We start from the raw sequence: 11,235 nt of genomic DNA, 5'->3' as shown, positions 1-11,235 counted from the left end.
ACATTGCTGTCCTGAGCAGTATAATAAAGATCTCTATCCACAGCAAAGTTTGGACAGATTTTCTAGCCCACACTGGGGGTTTTCTATAGTCACTGTTTCTCGGCTATGCATGCAGCATCCACCAGGGCCTGCCACTGCATGGCCCACATAAGATTTACAAACTGGAAGCTTAGGCTTTCTGCTCAGCCAAGAATAATGAAGATCTTTGTCAATGACTCAGGAGTCTCATGTTTTTTGCCAGCATCTATAAAACTGTGCCATGCTAACTTGTCAGCTTGCAAGCAGGGTAAAATCTTAGACCCTTTATATTTCTTCACAAATACATTTATAATACTTATACTAAGCAAAAGTATATCCTATCCTTTACAATTATTTATTCAAATGTGATGAAATGTTTAGATCAATATGCAAACATATATGCTCAAACTTTGAAAACCATTATAATAAATTTATTTTATTAACCTTATACTTTATTTTCTGTAGATAGGGAGGGATCTTCTCTGTTTTGCTCTTTTCCTTTTTTTTCCTATTGCTATACCCCTAGTAGCTGCCTTCATGCAGAGTTGATGTTCCAAAACTCTATGTTGAATCAATGAATACTTTATTCAGTCTGCAATTATTAAAAAAAAATTAATGACAATATTTTAGAGGTTTAGAATTTAGATCTCCCCTATTAAAAAAAATTGTGGAGACCACAGTTTGCTTTTGATTTTAATACTTATTTATACAAATTGTGTAAATTCGTGTATAATTTATTGACATGATAGACTGAACTTTTCTTGATGTCATTTTTCAAGAACTTGCACAAAACATTAGAAGTCATTTAATTTAAGAAGATATTCTTGAGTTTCGAAAATGTTGAGATGAATATGACTAACTCGATTGATGTGGAGAATCAGAGTTTATTTGACTATGATGTGGGCCAGCTTGAAAACTTGGTGGGGTTTCAGCAATTTTAAGAAGTAGGGACACAATTTTCACAATGCTATCAGCCACATACTTGGATTTTTTCCTAATGCTATTTAGTGAGGAGATGGAAGAACTCCAATGTGTTCTCAGTACTCTCAAATCTTCATAAAATATTATCCAACTGTGTGAAAAATTCCAGGTAAGTTTCCAAACATTTGAAAGCAGAAATGAATAATTAACTTTCAGAAAGTTAGTCAAAAACATGGTTAACGCTGACAGAGTGAATAAACTGCAGTGGTGGTGCTTATGAAATTATGAAGTATTGACTCTTGAAAGAAAGAATTTTTTTATACTTGTTAGTGAGTTAAGTATATGCTAACACTGGATTCCAAACATGAATGTAATTTTAGAGTAATTTTTTCTTATTATTAAATGCTAGATATTAGAACTATTATTTCTAAAGGAGTTAACTTCTGTTTTATCCTCAGAATAAAATATATCTAAACAAAATAATATGTATTTCATAAACCTTAAATAGGTCCCCATATTGACTGTTAAAAACATCTCTTAATAAAAGAATTAAAAAATTAAAATTGGCAATTTGGAAAAAACGTATTTCCTCCTATTTTGTGAGAACATTATACATAGGCATGCGTTTCCAAGTGTTGTAAACAAAAATAAGTATGACAAAGAGCCAACTATTCCAAGAATAATACCAAGATAAAACAATTTTTTAGATTTTCTCTTTAAATGGAAGAAACCAATTAACTGAAGAATGGATAGAAAATTTTGATTGTGTCTTGAAAATATGATCACAATTTCTTTTCTATTTCTTCATTTATACAAAATACAACCTTATCTATAGTGAGATGAATTTAGTTAACGTTGGGTATTTATCCAACATGGTTTTCACAATGATTTACTTGCATCACTGTAAGCACAGAATATTTAGAATCTATTTCCAATTTCATACAATCTCAGGGTAACATAACAGAAAATCTGCTAACTGACTGGTTGAGCAGTAAGAATTAGTGTCTAAACTTTTAGAGTTTAAAAGTTTTAGGAGTAAGTTTGCCAATTCAAAAAGAACCTAACAAATTTCTCTCCTTTTGAATAAATTTCAGTGTGTTGGTTTGGTGTATTCTATGTCTTATGCTTTATGTCTTGGGATTATATTGTAGGTAATAAAAATTAAAGATTTATTTAGTAAAATTCATCACATATTTTTGAAAATAGAAAGTGTTTAACATTTTTCAAAGGTCTCATTTTTTTTCAGTTAAATTTCAGTTGTAGAATCATATCCAATAAATGAGACTCATACCATATTTTTAAATCATACCATAGCAAATGAGTTTATTGATTAGTATGATTCATTTACAGAATGTTCATCTGCTCCAAATTGTTTTGCTTATAGAATTTAGGTATTGTAAATGCTAGTTAAAACACACACACACACACACAATGTGTCCAATTTGTCTCGGTGGGAACAATTTGAAACGTGTGTTTGTATGTATACTATTGTACGATTTCCCTCTTTCAATGCTAATCAGCAGTTAGTACAGCTCTAAATGAAATTCAGAATCTGTACTAATTCTAACTGATATGTGTGTTAATGTGTAATGTTATAACTGTCTCACCTTCCAAAAGATAATTAAATATCAATTCAGTGTTTCAAAGATAAATTAATATGTACATATCCGGAATATCCCAATCCTTTCTTTCATAACTTAATTTACTAAAATTTTCATTTCCATTTTAATTTTTTTAAAGCCCTGTCATTTCAACTATTATGTAATGATGAATTTATAAATAATGCAGAACATAAAAAAAAAACACAATGAGAAATAAAATCTAAGAAAATTACACTTTTATTTTGGGTGGATGACAATCAGGTATTTTTAATCAGACTGAGAGAAAATTCTGTACTCAAAAAACAGTTGTTAAATTCTGAGTTGAACTGCAAAAAAGAGTAAGAGTAAGAAAGAATTCTACTCTTTTCAGCTTAGTAAACATCATAATTAATATCTCCTGCAGAATAGCCTATAAATTCACAGTCTCAGTGGTGAGAAGACCATTATAAACCTTAAGGAGAAAAAACTAACCAAATTTAACAGTAACAAAAACAAAAATAATATTGACTTTATTAGCAAATATAATCCATATTTCTATCTTCTTCCTGGGATTTAATGATATATTTAGAGAAGTACATTTGCAAATATATTCCGTATTTTTGGATATCTATCTCTTCATTGATATTTAAACACAATTATTCTTAGAATCAAAATATTTTTAAGAGTTTTATTCATCAAAATGGAAATTAGGGAGAAGGCTAAATGTCTACAAAAAATAGTAGCTCAAATTATATCCATAAATTGTTGCTAAGAAAGAAGAGATTGAATGTTCCTTGGACCAAGACTGTTTTACCCTCAGCGAGTCCCTGTAGTAGACACTGCAACATACACTTGATGTGGATACTGATTCCTTTCTGGAAATAAGTGAAACGTTTTATTCTCATAGATGTTCACCAGCAGAAATATGTAAACATGAAATCACCAGCAAATTATCCAACAAAAATGAGAATTTAAAAAGTGTAAGTATAAAATATAGAGAGTATGAAATCAGGTAGAATTATTTAAATTTCTTCCTTTTCTTATTCCCTTTTCAAATTTATTAATAAATGGCCTATGCACCTTTGGGTTTTCTGCCTCTACACAGCTCAGTGGACAGATGGCTGAAGTCTTGTATTATGCATTTAGAAGAAAATAAGTTTTCTTGACACCATAAAATCAGATTACCCAAATAATTGGGATCAAAAGCTCCTTATGAAAAATAAATGCTCTTACTGTGTTATTATCCGGTGCAATGAGCTAAAGTATTTTCATACATTTCTTTTTTCAGCAAGATGCCAAGGAATAGCTTTAGGGAGCACGTGTATAAATACAATCTCATTAACACCATCAACTAGTCCTGAAAAACTGAAAATTTAAGAGAAAAATACACTTATATGCAAATTCATTAGATCGCTGCTCCTAAAACATTTCTTAAAAGAAATTCAAGATTCAACTTCTAAAATTTCTTCAAAGTAGTAATTTCTGGTAGACTGGTAGGATCAGCAAAAAAAAAAAAAAGTGATCTTAAATGGACATAAATTTCAGTACATTCATTGACTAAAGCAATGAGTTAGCTTTTGAGGGGAATGATAACTTTAAAAGTGAACGCCTGAGGCAAAGTACCAATAGTTATATATTCTGAAGTAAAATTTAACACCTGGAACAAATCATTTTTTAATATATTCTTCTCTATACTGCAAGATTATTTTGAAATGTCTTATTTATGAAGTAAAAATATTGATAAGGCTGCAAAAAATATTCAAACACTAGAATTTTCTTTTATTAAAATTTATATTATAAGGTCATTAAAATACACTACAATACCAAAGGACAAAAGTGATAGGTTAATATATTAAATTACATTAAAATTTTTCTCTTTTAAGTAGACTTTATCTTTTAGAGCAGTTTAAAGTTCACAGCAAAATTGAGCAGAAAGTCCAGAGAGTTCTTATATGCCCCCTACCATGCTTCAAACACCCACAGCGTCCCCCACTATCAATATCCCACAGCAGAGTGATACATTTGTTCCAACTAATGAGTCTACACTGACAGGTCATCATCACCCAAAGTCCAAACTCTTTTAGGTAAATACCAAGGAGCATGATTGCTGGCTCATACGGTCATTGTAGGTTTAATCTTTCAAAGTGGTGGAACCATTTTGCATTCCCACCAGCAATGAGTAAGAGTTCCTCTTGCTCTATATTCCCACCATCATTTGGTATTATTAGTGTTATGGATTTTGGTCATTCTAATAGGTGTTGAGTGGTATCTTATTGTCGTTTTAATTTGTGTTTCCCTGATGACATATGATGTGGAGCAACTTTTAATATCTTATCTGCCATCTGTATATCTTCTTTGCTGAGATGTCTGTTAAGGTCTTTGACTCATTTTTTAATTGGGTAGTTTGTTTTCTTATTGTTGGGTTTTAAGAGTTTTTTGTACATTTGGATAACAGTCCTTTATCTTTTCCATTAATGTATTTTTTGAAGAAAGGGAAAATACGCCAGAGGAAAGGTTCCCAGTAGAAATTCTTCTGCCAAGATTAGAGAATAATTTGCAGAGTGACAGTAAATGCAACTCAAATTTTGTTTCTGCTGATTACAAGCACTGTGCTTTCATGGTTTAATTCTACTGTTAAACATAGGAAATTGTAATTACATGGTGGTTGTAGACAAGACTGACCCCCAAAATTAGTTTGATTGATTCTGAATCACTACACATTTAACTCTTGGAACAAATTTGTGTAACTGATCTGTTTGAGTAGATTTTGACTGTATACTGAGAGTTCTCAAATTAACTTTCATGTAGAATGCAAAGATTATTAAAGGGAGTAATAAAAATGTGCTGATTTGCAATTTGAATTTTTATCACATTATTAAAACTCAATGATAACTGCAGTAATTTTGATTTTAAGCCAAAGAAGAAAATTTTCACAGAGAAATATTGTGTCATTGACATTATATTATTTAGAATTTCCAGTGCATAGTGATGATGAAAGAGGTAGGCTGAGTTTTAGCCAGGTTTACAACTATTTAAAATTTTTCTACAGGGAAAGTCTTACTCCTCTTATTGCCTATATCCAGTGCAGACAGCTTCCGTTGTAATTTACAGGAGATTTATTCATCATAGAGCTACACACACACACATCAACATCTTCCTACAGAGAAAACTCATAGTAACAATAACCCATTGGGAATGAGAAGTTTGGATAGATACCTATAATAGATATATTTTCAGAAATATTTTATACAGTTCCAAGAATTTTCTTAAGACATCTTGTATTTCCCTTAATTTTCTTTATTTAGTATATTGATAGCAGAAAAATGCAGAGATCTGTTTTGAACAGCCAAGTTGCTCTAGAATTCTTGATGCACAAAAATTGTGAAAGATATAAATGATTATTATTATTTTTTAAGATGCTTAGGCTTGGGAGTGATTTGTTACACGTCAGCAGCTAAAACAATGTCAGAAAAATTTTGTTCTTAAATATATCCATTAATTAGAAGAAGAAGAAAAAATACTGGAAGGTTTGTTTTGTTGTGTTTTATATTGGTCCTTATCATTTAAACTAGATATGTAAACTGCAAAATTCAGGTCAAAAGTCTGTTTGAATTTAGGTAAAAAAAAAAGTTGAAATGTGTTGTCCCAGACCTTCTTCACTTTATCTTGAAAACTTAGAAATGAAAATAATTTTTATTAGTTCATCATTATTAACTAAGTACTGTAATGTGATGTACTTGAAGCAGAACATAAAGTGGCTCTCCTAGCAAGATACTGGTGTTATACCAAGAAGCATATTTGGGAAAGTTGTTAAGGGTGGACTTTAATCCATATTCTTATTACCAATTTCCAATCAATTTTTTAAAAACACAATTTTGAAAAACAGCATTAAATTTAGTCTCCTACACCTCTTGACTGAAACTGAGAATATCTTCTCTATATTCAATTATATTTAGAGAGAAAAAATTAATTTATACTGCCTAGTACATAACTGTTGTTCAGTAAAAGTATATTTGGGGAATGAGAAAATGATTTCATTAAATCCATGCAAAAAAGATAAAAATATGCATATTTTACTGACTTTCTGTTCTGATTTTATAAGGACAGATAGTGGTAAATGGAAATTAATATATAAAAAGGCATTTTCTCTAAACACTTATACACACTTATTAAATTATTCCATTAGCTTTTTACTATGGTTGTTTTGCAAAGCTCAAAATTACTTCAAAATTCTGGAATTGAAGGATCTATTAATTAGACGTTTTTGCTTGTGTAAGAGATTAGATGTAGAAACACATGCACTTCCTTTTGCAACTAAGTCTATAGCTTCCCAAAATATCTTGAGTATCTAATTCTCTTAGTTTGGACTGTATATATTTAGCATAATTTATTAATTTCAATTTCACCTTCAAAATAAAGATTGTGGAGTTCCTGCTCTGTGTAAGATGTTGCACTGTGCTCTGTGGGTGATTCAGTCATAAATAAGAAATGATTCTGGCTCTCAAATACGGGTCCATTGGGAGAAGTAAAACATGAACACAAATAACTCAAAGATAGTAGAAAATGATTAGAGCCTTTAGGGATGTATAAATTAAGTGCTATCAGAGCACAGATGAAGAGAGTAATTCTAGATAGTTAGCAAGGGAAAAGTCATAGACAGGGGTGTGTCATTCCATTTTTAGGAGTTGAAAATGTGGAGTTGGGGCCAGGTTCAGAGGTAATTGACTTTGTTAGAATATTTATTTTTAATGACTAAGGTGTCACAGATGTGGATACAATATATAAAATAAGTCACCTTTTTATATAAAAAGTCAGCTGACACACTTTTTGTGTTTTAAAAAGTCTTAGCTTATATTAATGGAGGAAACTCCCAAAGCACATTATAATAGGATTCATGGATGATACAAAAAAGGTAAAATGGATACCTTATAAGGAATTCTCAATGTGTGGGTAGGTAGGCATGAGGGGAGAACCTAGTGACATCCACCAGGAGGACAGAGCTTTTTCGGACCACAGGTAGCTTATCAGAATATTTCATCCATGTGGCATCTGACTGAGAATTAATTAAGTCATCATAATACAGGTCAGCTGAGATCTGTGGATGGTGTGGGGTGCAGCAGGTTTACAAGGAAATTCTCTTAAGCATTTAAAAACTGTGCTTGAGTCTGTAGATAATGAGTTATTTTTGCCTTAAATGTAGTTTTTATAAATTGAAACTAAAAAAGACCTGATTAATCATTTCTAATATGCATTTGAGAGTGATGGAAAATTTGTTTCAGTTTATTAAAGCCTAATACGATGACCATAAATAGAAAATTTAGAAAATAGTCTATATCCAAGAACTTCTGCCTTTGGATTCTTTATCTTGCATTTGGATATGGAAGAATTGTAGGTTTTGAAAATATACTACAATATTTAAAACAATTTATAGTAAAACTTTAAAAATATACAAATTAAGTGGAACTTTGTCCAATAGCTCCTTTATTTTTCTCTGTTAAAATCTGCCATTGCAACAAAAAGAATAAAATGCATAGGAATAAACCTACCTAAGGAATCAAAGGCCTGTACTCCAAAAACAATAAGATGCTAATGAAAGAAATTGAAGATGACACAAACAGATGGAATGATATACCATGTTCTTGGACTGGAAGAATCAATATTGTCAAAATGGCTATACAACCCAAGGCAATCTACAGATTCAATGCAATCCCTATCAAATTACCAATGGCATTTTTTCACAGAACTAGAACAAAAAGTTTTAAATTTGTATGGAAACATAAAAACCCTGAAGAGCCAAAGAAATCTTGGGAAAGAAAAACAGAGCTGGAGGAATCAGGCTCCTTGACTTCAGACTATACTACAAAGCTACAGTAATCAAAACAGTAGGTACTGGCACAAAGACAGAAATATAGGTTAATGGAACAGGATAGAAAGCCCAGAAATAAACCACACACTATTGTCAGTTAATCTACAAAGGAGACAAGAGTATGCAATGGAGAAAAGACAGTCTCTTCAATAAGTCATTCTGGGAAAACCAGACAGCTACACATGAAAGAATGAAATTAGAACATTCTCTAACACTACACACAAAAATAAACTCAAAATGGATTAAATGCTTAATATAATATAATGGATACTATAATAAACCTCCTAGAGGAAAACATAGGCAGAACACTCTTTGACATAAACCGTAGTAATATCTTTTTGGGTCTGCCTCCTAGAGTAACGTCAATAAAAACAAAAATAAACAAATGGGACATAAGTAAACTTAAAAGCTTTTGCACAGAAAAGGAAACCATAAACAAAACGAGAAGACAACCTACAGAATGGGAGAAGATATTTGCAAACCATGTGACTGACAAGGGAGTAATTTCCAAAATATACAAACAGCTCATACAACTCAATATCAAAAAACCAAACAACTCAATCAAAAAACGTGTAAAAGATCTAAAGAGACATTTATCCAAAGAAGATATACAGATAGCCAAAAGGCACATTAAAAGATGCTCAATATCGCAAATTACTAGAGAAATGCAAATCAAAACTACAGTGAGGTATCACCTCACACCAGTCAAAATGGCCATCATCAAAAAGTCTACAAATAATAAATGCTGGAGAGGGTGTGGAGAAAAGGGAGCCCTCCTACATTGTTGGTGGGAATGTAAATTGGTACAGCCACTATGGAGAACAGTATGGAGGTTCCTAAAAAACTAAAAATAGAGCTACCATATGATCCAGCAATCTCACTCTGGGGCATATATCCAGAGAAAATGATAATTCAAAAAGATACATGCACCCCAATGTTCATAGCAGCACTATTTACAACAGCTAAGACATGGAAGCAACCTAAATGCCCATCAACAAATGAATGGATAAAGAAGAGGTAATATATTTATACAATGGAATATTAGTCATAAAAAAGAATGAAATAACGCCTTTTGCAGAAACATAAACTTAGAGATTATCATACTAAGTGAAGTAAGCCAGAGAAAGACAAATATCATATGATATAACTTATATGTGAAATCTAAAAAAAAAATGATACAAATGAACTTATACACAAAACAGAAATAGACCCACAGACATAGAAAACAAACTTGTGGCAACCAAAGGGAAAAGGGGGTGAGGGGAGAGATAAATTAGGAGTTTAGGATTATATACAAAATAGATAACCAACAAGGATCTACTATATAGCACAGGAAACTATACTCAATATTTTATAGTAACTTATAAGGGAAAAGAATTTTTAAAAGATATATAAAACTGAATTCTTCCATTGGGCAAAAATTCATTCAGGATTTTCTGTAAGATGTTACGGAAAAACCCAAAGGAACTTTTTGGCCAACCCAATACTTTGCTGTACACTTGAAACTAATTCAACATTGTAAATCAACTGCACTTCAATAAAAATTAAAAAAACAAAATCCTTGTGATCAGTTAAAATAATCAAATATACATTATTAGCTTCTTACATTTGTGGAAAGTATTAATAATATTTTTACCAAAGGGAAATGATGGTGAGGGGAAGAGAGAGAGAGAACAGAGAGAGGAAAGAAATTGTTCTTTCTCCTTTCTTGCTTCTTTTCTGAAAGTTGCTAGTGGCTGACTAAACTAAGGCCAAGGAAATGTAAACAACTAGGTATCTTCAAGGCATGCAGATGATTCACTGAATTATTTATTTTATCACTAGTTTTTGTATTTTGAAGATAAAATTTAAACATTGGAATCCTATATTCTTCCTATCAAACTCCCAATAAACGTTCTCTTTGGTTCAGGAAAAAGTAAAAAGGTAAGATAAACCAAAACGTTAATTAAAGAGAAAAACATCTACTTTAACTTTTACAATCCAACTTCGTAGAATTGGGAGTCTAATGTATCTTAAAATTAATAGTATGAAGAGGAGAACATAGTTTATAAACTGTCTAAAATTTAGAATATTATTTGAAGACAATGAAACATCTTACACTTTCAAAGTTAATGTAGTCTTTCATGTGGGATAAACAAGGATCAGCCAGGGACAGCTAGTTCCAAAATTTGAGTCAAGATTGTGCTTTTTTAAAAGCCTATACTCAGATCACCTGTGATCTTTCTGTTAAGCTAATTTGTATTTCCTGGGCTGAAATGTTGATGCTTACAATTTGAAACACATTATATGTATCACATCTTTATATCCTGAAGCTGCTGATGTTCATAAAATGTGAAAAATAAGCAAGGCAAACATGTAAGTTTACCTTTAAGAAGCTGTAGATAGGAATAAAAATAAAAATCCTTCAATCTTTTTTTTCTGTTAATACAAGAAAAATGTAATAAAAAGTATCCAGTTGATTTTAACCTCTCCCCCCAGTATTTTCTTCTACTAGGACAAATATTAATTTTTCACTTGTAAACATTTAGGTATTTATAAATATTTGAAGATATTCTTCTGCATAGTTGATTGCAAAAACTTTCTCCTTACTTGAAATTGCTATAAGTGCTTTATTCCTAGATGAATTCGATTTCTATAAAAGTAATAAATTAAAAATGTGTCCATTAAAACGTGTTGCAAATTTTATATCACATTCATGAAACAGATTTTTCCAGAAATCTGCTGGTAGTCTACTAATTATAGCATTGTGAATTGGAGGGCATGGACTTGAGAATTCTGTTTAACTTCAAATCCTACTTTGCCCTGACTCTGTGACCTTGAACCAGTTGCTAAATCTCCTTCTGACAATGT

This window comes from Phocoena phocoena, chromosome 1 (genome assembly GCF_963924675.1).
Source record: "Phocoena phocoena chromosome 1, mPhoPho1.1, whole genome shotgun sequence".
Classification (NCBI taxonomy): domain Eukaryota; kingdom Metazoa; phylum Chordata; class Mammalia; order Artiodactyla; family Phocoenidae; genus Phocoena; species Phocoena phocoena.
Note: the sequence above shows the minus strand (reverse complement) of the source record.